This window comes from Chlorocebus sabaeus, chromosome 17 (genome assembly GCF_047675955.1).
Source record: "Chlorocebus sabaeus isolate Y175 chromosome 17, mChlSab1.0.hap1, whole genome shotgun sequence".
In the NCBI taxonomy this organism is placed as follows: Eukaryota; Metazoa; Chordata; class Mammalia; order Primates; family Cercopithecidae; genus Chlorocebus; species Chlorocebus sabaeus.
In genome coordinates this window covers 40,632,739-40,653,384 of record NC_132920.1, presented here as the reverse complement: position 1 = coordinate 40,653,384, position 20,646 = coordinate 40,632,739, and the positions used below count along the sequence as shown (strand labels likewise).

General features: G+C 48.1%; 1 protein-coding gene and 1 long non-coding RNA gene across 2 annotated transcripts in view; one reads left to right on the top strand and one right to left on the bottom strand.

The window, feature by feature from the left end:
* The window catches only part of LRFN2 (leucine rich repeat and fibronectin type III domain containing 2), a 194,458-nt gene that overhangs the window by 100,833 nt on the left and 72,979 nt on the right, over positions 1 to 20,646 (top strand). The gene's annotated exons all lie outside the window — the stretch shown is intronic.
* Positions 1,862 to 12,021, bottom strand: LOC103221539 (uncharacterized). Its single transcript, XR_012089251.1, has 3 exons — positions 11,778 to 12,021; positions 11,561 to 11,618; positions 1,862 to 2,162 (listed from the first exon to the last, which is right to left on the bottom strand). It is a non-coding gene; the product is annotated as an uncharacterized lncRNA (long non-coding RNA).

Genomic DNA, 20,646 nt, shown 5'->3' with positions numbered 1-20,646 from the left:
CTGGAGAAGCTGGCAGGAGGGATTGCTTTGGAGCTCAGTGGGTGGGGGCAGGATCCACTGGGGAGCCCTTGCTCCTTAGTTTGGGCCTGGATTAGACAGCTGAAAACTAGAGACTAGCCACTGATCACACAGCTTGGCAGAGGCCTCCAAAATGAGAGTGCTCAGGTGACCCTGTCTCCTGGATCAGCGCCACACTCCATCCTTGTCAGGGCCCACTGCCTGCTTTCTCATAAATCCTTCCTTCTGGAATGAAATTATTTCCTTTATGATGAGGAGGCAGTTGGTACTGTCTCATTGCTAAGCAGAGGTGGCAAGAGGGGCATAGCTAGGTCCCGACACTCTGGAGCTGGCACAGGTACACAGAAAGCCCCTCAAGATCCTGTTGGTAAAGGTTTTGCCAGAGGAGATAGCAAATTCTGCCTGCTGTGCATGCTAAGACAGCCCGCACTCCTGGCAGGGAGAGGGGACAGAGGCGGCTATTTTCTCGGAGCCAAGAATGCTGACAGGCTCAAGAGGGAGGATGATGTGGCAGGCAGGAGACTGTGTGTGACCTTGAACTTAGAACCAAGGATGCTTTCAGGGATTCAGATGCTCCTCGGGGTGATTTGGGATATAATGTCAGAACCTGTCTCAAAGCCTAACTGAGACTTGAGGGTAAAGGGAGGGAAGGAAGTCCTGCTTCCATCTGGAAGCTGCCTCGTAATCTTCCTTCCTCCCTCTCATACCCACATCATGGAATCACTGCTCCTCATTTCCTGCCACTTCTGAGCCTTGGTTTCCCTAGAGATAAAATGGGGACAGCAAGAGTAAGTTCGGCATAGGTGTGAAGTTATAATTAGATGGGCTGATTTGTGAAAAACTCCTCAAATAGAGGCTGGCACACAATAAGTGCTCAATAAATGGATCCGTTGCCATTGTTGTTCTTGTACCCTCATTGGCTTCCCATCAGAGGTCAAGGCTGTCTCTTCTGCAGATCAAGCACCTCCCACCTCACCTTCTCCAAGAAGTTATGTGACCCCGAGAAGCATGGGTGAACCCCAAGGTGGAAGCCATTAGGGTGCCACCAACTCTGCCAGTGCAATAGTGGGAAAGTCCAGGAAGCAGACAGAGCAGGGAGGGCAAAGAAACCCAGGTTCAAGGGGAGAGAAGATGGTAGGAGAAGGGAGGATGGATATGAAAAGCAGAGAGATGAGAAATGGCATCACTCTAACATCTACAGTGTAGCTGGTATTGACACGCGTTTTCTATTTTATGCCCCACAGCAACCCTTAAAGTAAGTGTTAGGCACCCATTTTGTGGATGAGGAAAGTGAGGTCTGAGAGGTAAAATAACTTGCCAGAGTCAGGCAGCGAGTAAGTGGCTGATGAATTGTCACAGACTCTTTCTTCTCAACCGCCCTGGTGCCTTCTGGGCTTTGGCGGAGGAAGTGAGAGCTCCAAGAACAGGGGAGAGGCCAAGGGAACAGAGGGACAGTGGCTGCAGCAGGGACAGGGAGCTGGCAGTGGAGTGGGCACAGCCCCTTAGGCGCCCTAATCATGTCCGGGAGTCCTTGGCAGGCCTGCACCACCCGGGAGCTCATTACCGTCACTTATCTGCCTGTACTCTGAGTTCCTCTGAAGTCCTCCTCCGCCCCAGCCTGAGCCATCCCCAGGGAGCTGGCCTGGCCAGGAGGGGGAGGCGGGGCCCAGGGTGGAGCTGAGATGGGCAGGGCGAGGGCGGGGGTGTGCAGAAGGAGGGCGCAGTGGGGGAGGCTGCTGAGGCCGTGAAGGGAGCTGAGCGCTGACTTCAGAGAAGCTAGCAGGTGTTGCCATGGCAACCACAGACTAGGGACATCTTTGAAAAAGAAAAAAAGAAAAAGAAATAAAAGTTTGGCAGTTTTATTTGCTGTCTTTGTACCCCTTGCCAGAAGGAAAAGTAGAGATCTTGGGGAGTGCTGGAGATGGCTGGGCAGGCAGGTGGGGGTATCAGGGCCAGCATTCCCCCAAGGGGAGGATGTGGTTTCACCCCTGAGGATGGTGGAGGCGCCTCCATGTGGTCCCCAGGGGCCTTCAGAACTTGGCATCTTCTCCTGACTCTGGTCCATCCATCTGTGTTCCAAGACCTCTTTTGAGAACCTGGGACCTCTATGGGACTTGTCATCCGGGTCTGGTTCTATTCAGGTCCTGCCAAGTGACCAGCAGAGAAGCCCTCTTTAGACTTGGGCCCACCGGGAGGAGTGAGTTTCAGAAGCCAAGGTTTCCCATGTCCCATCCTCCCCACCCCTGCCTGACAGTAGCACCTTTTCTACATGGCAACTGACACTAACACAAAGGGCAAAGGGATACAAGTGCCAGCTCCCATGTCATACTGCCTGGCTGCAGAACCCAGCATCCCTTCTAGCTGCTTGGGCAAGCTAGGTAACTGCTCTGTGCCTCCGTTGCCCCATTGTGAAATGAGCACAATAGCTAGATCCAGCTCACTCCGTTGCTGGAAGGATTAGATGAGTGAACATATGTAAAACACTTAGAACAGCATCATTGCTTGGTCTGGCCTGGTGCTGTAGCATTTCAGCAATCTTCCACTTTAGGGCTGTGAAACTGAGGCTTTGGATGACAGGATTGTGGGACTGAGTCTTCACCCTTCATCTCCTGGACCCAGGCACAGGAACCTCTCAGATCTGAACACCACCCTTCGGCTACCCTAACCTCACCCAGGGAGCCTTCAGCACAGTCACTGGGCAACTGGAAGGGACAGGTGAGCCCTATCCTTAGATTTGCCTTTGTGGACTCTTCCCTGGGCTTACATGTACACCAGACTCCCGGGGTCTCAGTTTCTCAAAGGTGCTTTCCATCCCCATCAAAAAAAATAAGCAAATTCAAAGCAAACTGATTTTGATCCCCAAGAGAGGATCTATCGGTATTGATGAAACTCTGAACCAGGGACCGCTTTTCAGTAAATGCTTTTCTTTTCTTTTCTTTCCTTTTTTTTTTTTTTTTTTTTTTTGAGACAGAGTCTTTTTCTGTTGCCCAGGCTGGAGGGTAGTGGCACAATCTCGGTTCACTGCAAACTCTGCGTCCTGGGTTCAAGTGATTCTCCTGCCTCAGCCTCCTGAGTAGCTGAGATTACAGGCATGTGCCACCACACCTGGCTAATTTTGTATTTTTTGTAGAGATGAGGTTTTACCATGTTGATCAGGCTGGTCTCGAATTCCTGACCTCAGGTGATCCTGCAGCCTCGGCCTCCCAAAATGCTGGGATTATAGGCATGAGACACTGCACCCAGCCCAATAAATGCTTTTCTTCCTTCAAAACTAAAGCCCTCAGAAGATTTATGTTGCCGAACAGACCCAGATGCTTGTCAGGGGCCCATCAGCAATTGGTGACTCCCTCAAATTAGCATGGCACTTGCAATTAATATATAAGCATTCTAGAAAGATTCTCTGTGGATGTTTAGTCCAGATTTTTCTAAGCCTCTTCCCTCCAGACATAGAGGTGACATTATTTTAGACTCCATCTTAGCTACTATGAATTTCAGAATCATTAGGTTTTGCAGTTAAGTGCCCAGTCAGCAGTCTGATATTCCTTTAAGTCACAAATAATAGCTACCATTTAATGAGTGCTTGTATTCCACCTGGTCCCATATGAGACATGGTGACATGTGACATCGATAAGTCCTAATCATAACCCTCCCTTCAGGCTAGGGATTTATTCTTATTTCTAGGGGAGGCATGTGGGACCTGGAGAAATAAGAGACTCATTTAAAGCCACACAGCAAGCAGGGCAAGGAGTCAGGATTCAAATCTAACACTGCCCAACTCCAAAGCATAATCCCTGATGTACGTGGTGGTTAAGAGTCTGAACTCGCCTAGGTACAGTGGCTCATACCTGTAATCCCAGCACTTTGGGAGGCCGAAGCAGGAGGATTGCTTGAACCCAGGAGGTTGTGACCAGCCTGGGCAAGATAGTGAGACCCCCATCTCTACAAAAATTTTTAAAATAGCCAGTGTTGTGGCACATGCTCTTAGTCCCAGCTGCTTCAGAGGCTGAGGTGGGAGGATCACCTGAGCCCAGGGAGGTTGAAGCTGCAGTGAGCCATGATAGTGCCAGTGCCCTCCAGTCTGGGTGAAAGAGCAAAACCCCATCTCAAAAAAGAAAAGAAAAGAAAGAAAAAAGAAAAAGAGCCTGAACTGAACTCCTGGCCAGACAAGTGGAACCAAATCCCAGCTTCATCAATATCTAGCCATGTAAATGGAGCCATCTGGCCTCCATTTCCTCATCTGAGAAACAGGGATAATAATACTCACCCAGTGCTGTGTAAAGAGTCAATAAGTTAATATATGCAAAGTTCTTAGAAGAAAGCCTGGTATACAGCAAGCATTAAATCAGTGTTTACTTTTATCCTTTCTACTAGGCCGTGAGGATTTCGTGTAAAGACATGGAAAGGGGAAGTAGATTCGTGTCTGCATTCAAACATCAATTCTCAGGAATCCTTGACATTTTCCTAGAAGTAGGCCTTAGAAAAAATTAACAGGCTTTAAGCCAAAATTATTTTTTCCAAACTTATTTCACAGCAGCACAGATTCTTAGGGCTGGCAGGGCCTTGTGTGCTGGAGAGAAGGAGGAATGTGGCCCAGGCTCCACCCTCGCATGGTCTTCAAATCCCCATGGAGCCTCGTAGTTGGGCTCTGTGGTGATGACGAGGAACCAGTGGACCCGAGCCCCAGGTCAGTCCTGCCACGAACTTGACTGGATTCCTGCTGAGTCTCAGCTTATCTAGAAGTTGAGGATCTTCCTTCATGTTGTTTTAGCAAAACACACTCAGGAGTATGCTTCTCCCAGGAAAAGGGATCACAACGGGAAAGAGACAGGAGGGAGGCTCCTAGAAATTTTAGGAAGTGAGACCTAGAAGGGATCTTAGAAAGTTACTTAGTGGTCACTTAGCAGAAGTAGCTTAGCAGCCCCCCATTTTACTGATAAGGAAACTGAGGCCCCAGTGAGAGAAAGAGACTTGTCTAGTGTCAGAGCTGGCACTAAAACCCTTGTGGCTTGTCTTGTAGGCCCAGTGCCCATGGCACTGCAGCCACTGTCAGCTCAGGAGTGGGAAGCCCTCTTCTGAGCGGTGGTTGCTATGACTCGGATGGAGGACAGGGAATCTCCCCAAGTGTGCTTTGGCAAGAGGTTGGGAGAGACCTCGCTTCTATTAATTGTGATGAAGATGATGGTGAGAGCTGTAATTTATTGACTGCTGGGTACCAAACATTCTAAGAGCTTAATATTCACTTAAACTTCTGAGGTAGGAACCATTATCATCTCCCTTTGCAATGAGAAAACTGAGGCACAGAGAAGTGAAGCAAATGCCTAAGGCTTTCTATCTGGTATGTGTGGGAGCTTGGTTTTAAGCCAGACAAAATTTCAGAACCTGCGCCTCAACTATTTGCCTATACCGACTCCTCGGAGTATAATTTTGTACATTTCCAGTCCCTAGAAGCCCAGAGAAAGGAGTGGTGCTAGATTCAATTCAGTTTGACTTCTTTAGTTTATTTGTTGAAACCTACCATGTGATCAGCTGGATAGTCAAAACCACCAGCTGGTTCCAGATTAAATGTATCAATAGAAAATGCATTTCAGAATGTGGCCTCACACTCTACACGTATGTGCATGTGTGAACACACACACACACGCACACGCACCACATATGCATATCGGAAAGGACCGAGAGCATGGTCAGACAGGACGGAAACCAAATTCAGGACGCCAGAGTACCTAGCTCAAGCCCTGGTTCAGCTACTGAGGTACTCAGCAGGTTAATTCGCCTGCTCCGTGAGGGGTGGGCTCTCTACACCATTCACCCTTGGATCTCCAGTTGCTCTCACTCCATCAGTGAATGGATTATTTCCTCACCGCTGCTTTCCAGCTGTGTAACTGTGGGCAAGTTGCTCAACCTCACTGTTCCTCAGTTTCCCCCATGTGTATAATAAGGATACTAATTGTACTTACTCACGGGGCTATTGCAAGGATTAAATGAACGTATAAGGGACTTAGAGCTTGGCACAGAGTAAATATGTACAAATGTTAACCGTGGTGGTAGTGATAATAGTGGCAATTAATATTATTAGTGCTTTTTGTCAATTTGTAATTTGTAAAATGGGCCAATAATAGCATTGGTCTCCTAGGGTTATTCTGAGGACCAAATAAGATGATAGCACAAAGTATGGGCTCAGACCCCAACTCAGGGGTGGAGACAGGAAGAGGAAGCATGTACAGGGCAGCAGGGCACACAGCCATTCCATCTGAGAGGAAGAGGATGGCAGCAGGGGTGCGCCCTGGCATAGCAGGGACAGGACATTACATACCCTGGAGCCGGCTTATCCCTGTGGCTTCCCTCCCTGATGCTGCCACTTTGCACATGTGATTCAATCAACTGTCTCTTTAATTATGACACGGAGGAGAAGCCACAAACAGGTTTACCATATTCACGGTTTGCTGCGTCTGTGTTACATCCGGTGTGCATGTAAACAACATCTTGTGGCATTGTCTGATAAATTAAACATCTCTCCTTCCTGGGCTTGGAGAGGAGCGTCAGGTCTCTAAAGAGGGGCACGGATGACTCACCACCATGGCGCTAAAGAGCTTTGCCTGCAGCTCTTTCAGCAAAATGCTCTGGAAGGAGCAGGGAGGGGAGAGCGGGCCTCCAGCTGGGGTCTCTTTCCTAGGAGGAGACAACCAGGAGAGGATGTGCCCAAAGCTGGCTGCTTAGCTGAGGCCACCAGGGAGTTGTTACTGAGGGAAATGGAGCTAACTCTTGCCTGTTCCTGCAGTGCCTGCTGGGAAGGCCAGTGATGTGCTGGGAAAACGTGCACTCAGTGCCATTCTGGAGCCTCATTTGACCCCTGCCCCAGCCCACCACCAAATCTTTATTGAAATAACCTGATTTATAACTCATTGTGGCCATCCACTGGCTGTGTGACCTTGTGAAAGGCACCTAACCTCTCTGGGTTTTGGTTTTCTCATGGGACCACAGACAACGTAGATAACCTTGTTGAAGGCAGGCAGCCAGGTCCTACCATCCCTTGAGATCCTCATCAGTTCTAGGAGCCATGACCTCTTCCCAACCAGCCTTCGAGGAGAGCCCTTGACTCGGGAGATGAGCCAAAACTAAAACATCATGAGAACAAAAGGCAGACACTTTTAGTTAGAAAACTACCACCAACATGAGTTACTTCCACCCCTCTGATCATCAGACTCACCTGAAGAGCCTTTTAAAAAATACCCAAAATACTCACTCTGGGTCCCCTTCCCAGAAATCCCGATGTAATTGATCTGCGGGAAGCCAGACACTGAATTTTGTAAAAGCTCCTTGTAAGTCTAATGTGTGGTTGGGATTGGAGACTGCTGACCTAAATAATCCATTTCCTGATCATCAAGAGTTGAAAGTGAGTTTAATTAAAGGAGAAGGTGGGAAGAGACTCTGGGGAACTAGGTGTCTAGGCTACTTTGTAGCAGGCCTGAGAAATTCCTTGGGGTCCAGCCCAGGCAGGCTGGAAATAGGATGCCACTCCTGATTCTGCTTGCCAGTGAGTGTGAGCTGGACTGGGGCAGAAGATGTCCATCGGGACACCAACATCTGAGGCCTGTCCTGGGCTGTGGGTCAGGCCTGCTCTCAGGATTGCCCCAGTGGGGTGGCGAAACGGCCAAGGAAAGTGATGATGACAGGAAGGCATTGTATCCTCTTCCCATGGAGCCTGTGCTGGGAACTAAGGGGAGCGGGCAAGTAGAGAGATGAACTCTGTCTGGAAAGTTATAAAGAAGGGCTTCTAGAGACCAGGAGTGTTGAGCCGAGGCTTTGAAGGGTGTGTACAAGTTTGCCAGGTGGAAAGCAGGGAATGGGAAAGAGCAAGTTTGACCTAGGGGCTACCCCTGCTAACTCAGCACCTATGGGGTTCCCCATGTGCCCCGTTCTGCACCAGGCTTTGCTGGAAGTACAAGTGGGTGGTGTTGCATACACACAGGAGAACGTGGGCCCTGCCTTTCTTACAGTGAGGCTGGGGAGACACTGGTTCAAAGAGAATTCAAGATGGTTCCATACAAAGAGAATTTCTAGTGGCCGTTCCTAATACATCTGTGTTATCAAAGAAGGTTTCTTGGAGGAGATAAGTCTGGAGAAACATAGAGGCAGACAGGAGGCAGGCACCATCCCAGAGAACTTCAGTAAATGTGGGGAGGGGAAAAAGGCCTACATACTTTATAATGTAGGCCCCAAGTGTGGGTGGGGCACAGACTAAGTCACAGGGAGGTGGCATGGGCTGAACGGCATCAGGCCAGGCTGGGGCCCAGCAGGAAGGGGCTTCCTAGACCATGCTGGGCCCATCAGACACAATCTAGCCTGGACTACATTCATCCTTATACCAATGCAACCATAACATACAGCTTTTAATATATATTTTACGGAGGAAAGAAACTACAGGAAAGTCACACCACCACTCTAGGGCAAAACACTTGGGTGGGATTCTAAATCCCTAGATACTGTTTCAGGCCCTGCCTTTAATTAGCTGTGCATCCTTGGGCAATTCACCCATCCTCTTTGAAGCTTAGTTTGCCCTTCTGTAACCTGGGAAGGGTAGACCCATCTCACAGGCAGCACATCCCAGGAGCACCGCTGACCTGGACTACATCAAGCATGGTGCCCCTGGAATTGTACAACAAGGTGGAATGGCCAAGAGTGAGAGGTCGACAGAGTAGGAAACATGAAATTGCTTTAAAAGCAGCTGTGAGAAGAGCTTAGTTTTAGGGGAAGGGATCAGGGCTCCCTTCCTCAGCCTCATCATCTCTATTCCATGTACTTCATAACGTATCTTTCCACTGAAACAAAAACAACTTCTCAGTTTCCAGTACTGATGGCACAACCTATAGAAGTTTTCTGTGTACCCCTTGAGCACACATCTCATGACACCCCACCAGCCCCTGAGGCCTGGGACCTCGTTTTGCCCTCCCCACACCTTCCTCGCCTGCACACAGCTTAGCATCATACAGACCATGCTTGTCTCTAATACGGAGTGGAATCCCTCCCAGGCCATCCCCCAAGTCCCTCCTTTTCCATTTTTCCTCCAGGGGCCCTACTGGGCTCACATCCTTGTCTCTCTTCCCTGCGATGCTCTCAAGGTCTGGCTGCCATCTCCAAGCAGAACCGCTACATCGATTGTCCTTTGTTGCACTTTAGTTGGTCAAGCACATAGGCTCAGTGCTAGTGCCCAGCCTGCAGCTGGCTTGCCATGGAGCAAGGGTCTCCTGCCCCATCCCAGAGAATTTGGGGCCATACTGACCCCTGGAGGCTCCTCCTGCACATATGGGGTACACTGTAGCTGCTTGCCCATGAAGCCCCAGTCTCCAACAACCGTGAGAGTGAGTGTGGCTGGGGCTGTCTCTTCAGGACCAGCCTTGGGATGGTTGAGGTCATTGTCCTTGAAGACCCAGAAGAGCACAGGGTCTTCTAGCATCATTTTCTTGTTTTAAGAAACAGAAGGTGGAACCAAAAGAGTATTTGTGATGGAGTAGTGACCTCCAAGTGATAATTTCACTTGGAACCTTAGAATATGACCTTATTTGGAATAAGGATCTCAAAATGAAATCATTATGGGCCGGGCACAGTGGCTCACAACTGTAATCCCAGCACTTTGGGAGGCTGAGGCGGGAGGATTGCTTGGGGTCAGGAGTTCAAAACCAAACTGGCCAACATGGTGAAACCTCGTCTCTACTGAAAATACAAAAATTAGTCAGGTGTGGTGGTACACCCCTGTGATCCCAGCTACTTGGGAGGCTGAGGTAGGAGAATCGCTTGAACTCGGGAGGCGGAGGTTGCAGATTGCAGTGAGCCGAGATCACGCCACCGCACTCCAGCCTGGGTGACAGAGTAAGACTCCATCTCAAAAAAAAAAAAAAAAAAAAAAAATTGTGGATTAAAGTAGGCCCTAAATCCAATGCTAGTGTCCTTATAACAGACAAAAAAAGGAGAAGAGACAGGCACAGAAAAGACAGCCATGTAAAGACAGAGGCAGAGGCTGAAGTGATCCAGCTATAGCCAAGGAGCACCCAGGATTTAAGGGAGCCTCTAGAAGCTGGAAGAGGCAAGGAAGCAATCTTCTCTAGAGCCTCCTGAGAGAACATGGCCCTGATGACACCTTCATTTCAGAATTCTGGCTTCCAGACTATGAGAGGGTAAGTCTCTGTTGTTTTAATCCACTCAGTGTGTGGCCATTTGTTATGGAAGCACCAGGAAACAAATACACAAGGCTCTTGACTTACCTGAGAAGGTGCCCAGGTTTCCCCCACTATACCTATTAGACCCTGTGGGCCTGCCTGAAAGCCCCCTATCTAAAAAAACGACGACCCTAAGACCATTTTGCATGACTGTGTTCCTGCCATGTGCCAGGGACACCTGGGTGTTTGAATCCCAGTGAGTGAGGAGGCATGTGTGCGAGGTAGTGTGCAATAGTGGTTAAGGGCATGGTGGGTCCAGGTGGCCAGTTTCTAGTTATGTATCCCTGGGCAGGTGATGTAACCACTCTGCCTCAGTTTCCTCACTGGTAAAATAGGGATGATATGTTCTCATTCATAAGTGGGAGTTGAACAATGAGAACACGTGGATACAGGGACAGGAACATCATACACCAAGGCCTGGTGGGGGTTGTGAGGCAAGGGGAGGGAGAGCATGAGGACAAATACCTAATGCATGTGGGGCTTAAATTGATAGATGCAGCAAACCATGGCACATGTATACCTGTGTAACAAACCTGCACATTCTGCACATGTATCCCAGAACTTAAACGAAAAACAAAATAGGGATGATAATAGTAATGCCCACCTTCTGTGGTGTTGTGAGGGATTAATGAATTAGTATCTATAGCACCCTGGGAAGTGTGGGCCATGACCATTTCCCCCAATGACTGGGGGTGGAAATGGAGGCCAGGGGGTCTATGTCACATCCCCAACATGGCTAGAAGATGGCTGGGCTGGAGTTTGAACCTAGGTTTTCTTAACTTTGAAGCAGAGGCACTTTCTAGTCTGACACACGCTGTCTCCTTTTCGGGAGCTTCCTGGAGACATGACATTTAAGCTGGGAGGAGGCAGGATGCTACCTGAGACGCTCCACAGGCAGTCTGGCCGAGGCGTGGCAGCTGGGAGCTGCTTGTCAGTTTATAACCATCCCTCCTGGCTGCCATCCAGTAGAGAGTGGGGCCCTGAAGTTTGGGGCCCAGAAGATCACCTATCTTGGGGAGCAAGAACGTAAGAGGAGAGATCTGGAGGAGTGGGAGAAGAGATGAGAGCTGGATCCCAAGAGGCAGGGAGGAGGTAGGTGTATGTTTTGTGTCCCCTGTTCCAGCATCTCGCCCAATAAGACCCATTTCTGAAACAGCCAGAGAAACAGGTGCTTCAGGAGCTCCTGACGGATGCAGCCCCGAGCGAATGAAGGGTGTGAACACCAGGGTGGGAGAGACAGAGACGGGAGGTTCCAAGCCAAGGAGAATCACACTTACTGAAAGTTCAGAGCCAATAAAATGCAGTTTAGGGAATGACATGGTTCCTACCTGTCAGCCTGCCAAGGTGCCTGAAAGGGGAGGCAGCAGGTGCAGGCAGGAGAGAGGCCTGAGGAAAAAGGATATCAGCATGTCAAATGCTGCTCAGAGTCAGGTCACATCCAGGGCTCCCATAGGATCTCCCTGGAAGCATAGGATGAAGCTTCTGAAGTGGCTTGAGCCACACCAGCATGAGGAGGAGGAAGTGCACAAATGCAGCTCGGCTTACCCAGGGCGAATCTGAATGCTTGCAAGTAGCGAGGGGTACCCCACAGGCTGCTCCCAAAGGTCATTTGGCAGGACGCCCAGGAAGGCTTATTAAGCTGAAAATGCCCTTAGCGGCTTCTCTGCTCTCTGCACTCCTAAATCCTCCCACTTCTCCTGAGTTGCTGCTGTGGCCAACAGCAGAGGGTCTTCAGATGCCAACTCAGCCTGCAGAAAAGTGAGAAGTTCAGGCAAGCAGTGAAAAGTGTTGCGAGAATAAATATGCAGACTCCTGTTTTTTTCAAAGCCCCACCTGCTGTGGGTTTTGATGGAATCAACCAATTGTCTTGACCTGGAAACACCTATCCAGCTCTGGGGAGGAAGCCAAACAAGAGAAACTGCAGGGGCTGGAGGGAAGGTGGAGGGAAGATGAGGAGCAGAGACAGAGGGAGGGGACAGTGCAGGGGTTGACAGGGGAAGAATTCAAGTTTTCTATAAGTACAACCTGACTGTCTTTACTTCCATGCACACACTGGGGAGCTTATGTTTAGCACCCTGCAAGTGGGGTTGGGGCATCTATTTATTATTGGGTAAGGCAAGTCATTGGGTCCCTGTGACTGGGCCCTCCAGCATTTGGGATACCTGGGGCATGAGGTTCACTAAATAAGTGTGAATAAATAGGCCCTCACTGCTTCTGAGCACTCAGGTTCCCTCTCAAGGCGCTTGCTTTGCAGTGTTGGGGTCCCCTGCTTACCCTCTTCCTTCAGGGAACTTTATGTCTGGCTGTGGGTGTGTGGCAAGTCATTCCAGAGAAGGCACCTCTCTTAGTGTAATACAAAGTGAAATCCTTCCTGGCTGATCTGGAGGATGGATACTGGTCTGAGTGGCCTTTCTGGTTGTGCAACCAGAATGAGCAAGTACTTGCAGTATTAACTCATTCCATCCTCACTGCAACCCTTTGAAGGTGGCACTGCCATTGTCATCCTTCTAATACAGTATTGGAGCTGGGGGTGGCTGCAGTGAGTTACCCCAGGTAGCTCCACTCCTCAAGAGCAGAGCAGGGATTTGAACCCGAGCCAGCTGGCTCTAGGGTTGAACGCTCAGCAGCATGCCATACCAGCTCTCCCAGGGCAGCTCGGTGTGTACGGGGGAGAGATTTCAGCAGTCGATGTGATACTTTGCAGAGCTCCCCATGGCATGACAATACTGAATGGTGGCAGGCTAGCCTTTGCTTGAACACATGCAGTGACAGCTTACTCATTACTTTGCCAGGACACGAGAGCCATCCATCTTCCTATGGTTTGGATTCTGGGAAAAGTCATTTGGAAGTTGAGCTCCTGTACCTTCTGCCCTGGCTTTAGTTCTGGAGCCACTGAGAAGAGCCCCATCCCCTTTTCCAGACACTCTCAGATATCGGCACATCACGCTCCTCCGTACCCCTGCCTGCAGCCTTCGATTGAACAAGCTTGTGGGCCCCTGGCCCCCTTAGCCCTTTTACTTTTTCAGCCACTGTCCCCCAGCCCCTCACCTATCAGGCTCAGACCAGCTGGACACAACCTGATGTACCAACTTCCTTCTCAGCCTGCTGTCCCCAGGGTTGGGTGGGGTATTCCAGGTGTGACCCTGTCACTCCTGGTCCTTGCAGTCCTCTGTAGGATGAGGGATTAACTCAGGGGGGTCTGACATTCCAGGCATCTGTGGTGCAGCCACCCACCCCCTGTCCTGACCCTGTCTCCTGTGCTCCATCCCCACCCCTGGTGTTCCCCTGGAGGTGCGCCCAGGCCCAGCAGTTGCCTGTGTTGGAGGTGAATAGCAAGGACAGCAGCAGGTAACGCAGGGGCTGAAGCAAGGGGAAGCCAGATGTGCTGAACCTGAAGCTTGGGATGAGAAGGGCTCACTACTGGCTACTCTGCCTTCACAGTTCCTCTCTTTCCATTGGGGAATTCCTCTGAGAGCAGCACACAGCCTCTTTTTTTTTTTTTTTTTTTTTTTTTTTTTTTTTTTTTTTTTTTTTTTTTTGAGACGGAGTCTTGCTCTGTCACCAGGCTGGAGTGCAGTGGCGCGATCTCGGCTAAGTGCAAGCTCCAGCTCCTGGGTTCAAGCGATTCTCCTGCCTCAGCCTCCTAAGTAGCTGGGACTACAGGCGCACGCCACCATGCCCAGCTAATTTTTGTATTTTTAGTTGAGAAGGGGTTTCACCATGTTGGCCAAGATGGTCTTGATCTCCTGACCTCATGATCTGCCCACTTTGGCCTCCCAAAGTGCTGGGATTATAGGTGTGAGCCACTGCACCCAGTCACACAGCCTCTTAAATTGTTAATTAAATGGAAAAACACTTGGCTCCATTTCTCTGTGGTTTCTGTTACCTGAGCAGATGTGGAAGGAGGGGGCATTGTGTTTTCTCAGATGCACCCAGCCTATGACTGCCTGTTTCCCCAGCCCACATGCCTTGGGGAGCCATGTTGGCTTGGCAGGTGGGGTTCTGCAGGCAGGATGAGGAGATGTGTGGCAGGTGAAAAACTGAGGCCCACACATGTGCTTTAGGTGCCCAGGGGCCCATGATCACCCAATGTGATGTTCTAGAAAGAGAAATCCGCCAGTGGGAATTCCAAAGGAAGGGACTGGCTCCAGGTTACAAGTCTGTCCCTCTGCTCCAAAGTGGACACTGTGGCTGGTGAGGACCCAGCTGCGGGTAGATGACTAACTCCCAGCATTAACTACAGAGATGAGTAAAGTGATGGTTTGCAAGGTGCATGCAGGGTGGAGGGATGTCCTGGTGCAGTTCCTGGGTGGGACAAGGTAGGAGCAGCACCATTTTTAAGGCTATCAGGGCAAGGGAGGGGATGTCACCTCCTCTGATTTAGGTCTTGGCTCTAGCTCAGAGCCTGCTGCAGTATCTGCAGGCTGAGTCCAGCCTCCAAGGACACAGGCAGCTGGGCCCGCCCCAGATAGGATCTGGAGAAAGCTCTCCCTTCAGTTCACCAAGTGATAGGAAGAACAGTAGGGACCTAGGAAGGAGGACTAATGGGACGGGGGAAAGGGCCTCATTTTTGAAACACACTCATCATCCTCCTCATCATCATTATTATCATCATCATCATCTCATTCAACTTTCCAAATACAGAGATAAGTGTATTACTTTGCTAGGTCTACCGAAACAAGAACAGGTGGCTTAAACAATGGAAATTTATTTTCTCACTATTCTAGAGGTTACGAGTCCAGACCAAGGGGTCGGCAGGGTTGGCTTCTTTTGAGGCCTCTCCTCTTGGCTTGTAGGTGGCCTTCTTCTCCCTCTGTCTTCTCATGATCTTTCCTCTGTGTGTCTGTGTCCACAGTTTTACTTCTTGTAAGAATACCAGGCATATTGGATTAAGGCCCCATATATATGACATCATTTTACCTTAATTATTTCTTCAAGAATCTTATCTCCAAATACAGTTATATTTCTCAGGCACTTGGACTTGGGATTTCAACATACTTATGAATTTTGGCCATATTCATCCTATAACAATAAGTAAAGCACAGGTTGTCCTCACTTTACAGCTAAAAAATTAAGGTAGGGACAGAAGTGGCTTGTCTGGGGTGATTTGCATAGGGATGAAGAAGTGGAAGTGGATTTACCTCTAAATGATAGGTCCAGCCCAGGACCCTGTGTTTTTGTCCTCTGGCAGGAGCAATGTTGGTAGACTCTTGAGTGGGGGCCTCTCCTTTCTGCCTATATCACCTCATGATGGAAACCCCTGCTTATACTAGACGTTATTGGATGCCAATGGCTGTCTTTCAGGTGGGTGTCCTTGCTCTACCTGTAACATCAGGGGCTCTTTAAAAATGGGACTGAGACTCTTCCCTCCAATGAAGGGCTCCCTGGGACTGAACTTCATTTCCCCATCTGGAACCTCCCCTAAAAGAGTGACAAATTGCAGAAAGATGGCCTGGCAACATCTGGGTGACCTTTGCTTAACACATTTATAGGTTCTCCTGATTTTCCCTCCCTTTATCTTTGCTGCCTGCTCCTTGGGGTGATCTGGTCGTCTTGTCTCAAGGTCATAAAATATCCAAACATCAGATGGGAATGGACCTGCAAAGGTCATCCCACTTATTACATCTCCTGTATTCTCTTGCAGAGAATTATCCCATGATTTCAGACCCCAAAGAAGTGCTCAGTGGCTAATGAGAAAGACAGTTGGTAGCTGACAGCCTCAAGTCTTCCCTTGCTGTACCACTTTCTCTTTCTCGCCATATTCTAAGTAAGCCCTGTTAGACTGTAGGGCCTTAAGAGGATTGCCTTTTGTCACCACTACTGCCTTATTCTGCCAGTTACCATCTCCACCCCTACAACCTTTTCTTTTCCAGGTTAAAGCTTCCCTTCCCCTCCAGGAACCTACCTGAGGGCTGCGGGGGCAAGTCACTGCTTGTTCTTCTCTGGGTGGACAGTGTGAGCCCACTGCTGCTCCACCTTTGTTCCATCCCATCCTGCCCTCCTTACTCCTGGTATTGGGGGGCATCTCTCCAGTCTCCAAATTCCCAGAAATTTGATCCTCTTGGGAATATCCTATGATGTTTGAGGATCCTGAAGCTGTCAGGTATCAGATCTGAATCAAATCCTACATGGGTCAGGAAAGCCCAGGTTTTTGTGGTCAAATATCTCCCTGGTTCCTCCAATTAATTAATATCCTATGTTGGATTTTCCCAGAAGTAAACCAAGTCAGGATCTGAGAGTAAGTAGTTTATCTGGGGGTGACTTCAAGAGGCATTGATAGAGAAGTAGGGAAGTGAGAGCAGGAAGGGCAAGAAGCCAATATAGGGCTGCTCATAAGCAAGTCACTGATTTGAACACCTGAGACTCAGGTTTCCTGGAGACTTCCAGGAGTGCATTAGTTTCCTGTTGCTTCTGTTAATTGATAGCTTAAAATAACAAATATATGATTCTACAGTTCTGTAGTTCAGAAGTTCAAAATGGGTCTCATTAACTAAAATCAAGGTACTGACAGAGCTACATTCCTTTCAGGGGGCTCTAGGGTAGAATCTGTTTCCTTGCTCTTTCCAGCTTCTAGAGGCTGCCCATACTCCTTAGCTTATGGCCCCATCCCTCAAAGCCAGAAACAGTGGGTCTAGTTCTTCTCACCTCCTTCCCTCTTTCATGTTTAAGGACCCTATTGATTACATTGGATGCACCCAGGATAATCCAGCATAACATTTACTTTACAATCTGCTGATTAACAACTTTAATTATATCTGCAACCTTAATTCCTCATTGTCACGTAACCTCACATATTCATAGGCTCTAGGGATGAGGATGTGGACATCTATAAAGGGCCATTATTCTGCCTACCACAAGAAAATGTGTAGATTATCTCTGAGAGTTGTCCTACTCAAAGAGTGAGAAGGCTGGGTTGCTTATTCACCAGCTCCCATCCGAGATTGGTTTGGAGTAGGGGGTGAGTAACCCTTCTGCATTTCTGACCTGTTTTCCATAGCCTACTGACTCTTGTGACCACAGAAGGCAGAGTCACATGTGCTTGGGGCAGGAAGCCCTCAGAATGCATGGGAATGGTGGGCATTGAGGGGTGTGGGTAAGACACCCAACAGAGTCTGTTTGTCTTAGTCCGTTTGTGCTGCCATCACAGAATACCTGAGAGTGGATAATTTATAAGGAACAGAGATTTATTTCTTACAGTTCTGGAGGCTGAGAAGCCCAAGGTCAAGGGGCTTGCATCTCACAAGGGCCTTCTTGCTGCATCATCCCACAGCAGAAGTGGGAAGGGGAATGGACAAACTCATTCTTTTATCAGGAACCTGCTCCCACCATAACTGCATCAATTCATCATAACCTAATCACCTTAAAGTTCCCAACTCTCAACATTGTTGCATTGATGATTAAGTTTCCAACACATGAACTTTGAGGCATACATGCAAACCACAGCACTCCTTTAACTAATTCATCTATTGATTCATCAGAAATATGAATGGTTAGGCCATGTTTTTTACCAGATCCTAGTGAGAAAATGATGAAAAACACACCAGTCCTTGCTTTGGAGGGTTTCACAGTCTAGTGGAAAGAATAGACCCATATGAAATCATTATAATGCAGTGTGGTAAGGGTAGTGATAGAAACCTGAGCTGCGCATTGGTGGAACACAGTCTAGAATAGGGATAAGAGACAGATCAGAAACGACATACTGCAGCGTAAAGTCTGAGTTAACACTGAAGGACGTTAGGAGTTGGCCAGATAAAGGCAGGTCATTGTTCAAGGTGGAAAGGAGGCATGAGCAAATACACATAGATAAGAAATGGTGTGATTGCATGAGCCCAAGAGTTCAAGACCAGCCTGGGCAACATGGTGAAGCCCTGTTTCTACAAAAAAATGCAAACATTTAGCTGGGCACAGTGGTGCATGCCTGTAGTCTCAGCTACTTTTGAAGCTGAGGTGGGAGGATGTCTTGAGCCCAAGAGGTTGAGGCTGCAGTGAGCTGTGATCGTGCCACTGCACTCCAGCCTCGGTGACAGGGTGAGACCATGCCTCAAAAAAAATAAAATAAAATAAAATAAAAAAATAAAGAAAAGAAAGAAATAGTATGATGCATGCAGGGAAATGCAGGTAACATAGAGTGGAGTAAGTATCCCTGCTTGCTTAAAACACTGGGCAGAGAAGGGTAGAGATTCTGCTAGAGAGTTGAGCAGGAATGTGGTTGTGGGACACTAGCACCCATTGGAAGATGTTCAAACACCATCTTGGAGCAAATGGGAAACGCTTGAAGGTTTTGAGCCAGGAAAGAACGTAGCCAGAGTAATATCATTGTTAGGTCCCTCTGTCCACAGAGTGGAAAATGGATATGAAATACTGAGACTAGGAGCAGGGGAGATTAGTCAGGAGCTATTGCAGCAGTCCAGGGAAGAGATAAAGAGCTTCCAAATTAGCATTCTGGTTGCAGAGGTAGAGAGAGATCCAACGGCAACTCTGTTTGTAGATAAAATACTATTATATAACTTAGGACAAGGTATGACTTTGAGTGACAGATAATCCAAACTGGACAATAGAAGTTTATTTTCCTCTTATATAAAACTCTAGCTAGGTGGTCCAAGCTCCTTGCACCTTATTGCCCTGCATGTTTTTCACTCCCAAATCTACCTTATGGTTCAAGATGACCACTGCAACTCCATCTGTCACATTCACATTCCAGCCAGCAGGAAGGAGATGAGGGAAGAGCTCAACCCTTCCTTTAAGGACACTTCCTAGAAGTTGTCTATACCTTTACCACTTATACTTCATTCACCAGAACTTGGCCACATGGCTACACCTAGTTGCAAAGGAGACTGGGAAATAATGTCTTTTTTCTGGAAGCCATCTTCCCAACCACAATTCTATTACTACACAAGGGTACATTGGGCCCTGGAAGCAACTGGTCCTTAGAAGGTAACAGTAGACGTGTGCGCTGTGGCCAGACTGACCTGGCTTCCACTCTTTGTTACGTTGGGTACCTTCTGTGAGCCTTGGTGCCTTTATCTGTAAATGGAGATGTAGGATTATTGTGAAGATTTGACAAGATGATAGACAAAAAAAGTTTTTATAAACTGCAAAGTGCTGTCACTCATGAGATATCATCACTGTGGTTGTATTCATTGTAGCCCCATTGATAAATCAAGATTGCTTTACAAGTACTGAATGAGAGATACAGATTTAGATGCCTCTAGGTCAGTAAAAATTCTTGGAATGAGGGAGGGAAAGAGTGAGGCAGGAGCAGGCTTTCTCCTAGACAGAGAGGACTTAGGGAAGGGAGGCTATGAATCACGTACTGAGGGGAGCTGCAGGGGTTTCCTGGAATGGAGTCCATGTGCTTCTGGAGGAGATATCTTTAGTCAAAGCCAAGAGGGTACCTGAAATCCTGCAAGAGAGTATGGAGGGACTTGTGTAGCTTCGTTTGTAATCCACACATTCCTACCAGCCTACATCCCAGGGCTTTTCTCCATCATCCTGAGCTCACCCATGCTTCTCCCCTTGGACCAAGCCAGGGTTAAGAACAGCAGCACAAGGCGACATACCCACACTTAATACTTAGTCTCTGTTTTTCTTTTCATTGGCAAATGAAATCATTTATTGGTTTTAGCTGAGGTGGCCTCAGTTCTTGCAGTAATTACTGCTCTGTCAGTAAATGGAGAGGTTTTGATTTCACAAAGGTATGTGTAAATTGCACGTTTTGCATTTGCTCAACCTTAATCAATACTGTAACAGAATTAAGAGGTCCAGCAAGACTTGTGTTCTTACCCAAGCTGATAAAAAATGAGCCTGCACAACTACAAATGGGACCTCAGCTAATGTATTTGTACATAGCCTATGACCATATTTTTCTGTATTGTATCAAATTGTCTCTAGTCTATTCAGGTAGTGACTAATAGAGTGTGAGGTTTTTGGGGGAGGGTGCAGTCTCTCATTGCTGCTACTAAAGGTTTTGTGTCATCTTCTTTTGTGTCACCCAAATTACATTAAATTTCAATTCCAGACCTGGTAATCTCCCTCGCCTCTCATACTTTATTTTTCTCCTTAGCACTTACCACCTTCTGATATCATGTTTCCTTTATTTATCTCGTGTATTCTGTCTCCCCAAACTATAATATAGGCTCTGTTGAAGGTGGAGGGAATTTTTTGTTTGTTTGTTTTTGTTTTTTGGTGTGTGGGGTGGCTGGAGATTTGATCTATCTTGTTTACTGCTATATTTTGGGGGCTACAACTGTGCCTGGCTCAAAAAATTATTTGCTACACAAAGGAATGAAATCATTTGGCATGATTGTTGGACGTGCAGTGTGTATAATTTCTTTTTAAAAATTTTTATTTTTTTAGAGTCAGGGTCTCACTCTGTCACCCAGGCTGGAGTGCAGTGTGTGATCATGGCTCACTG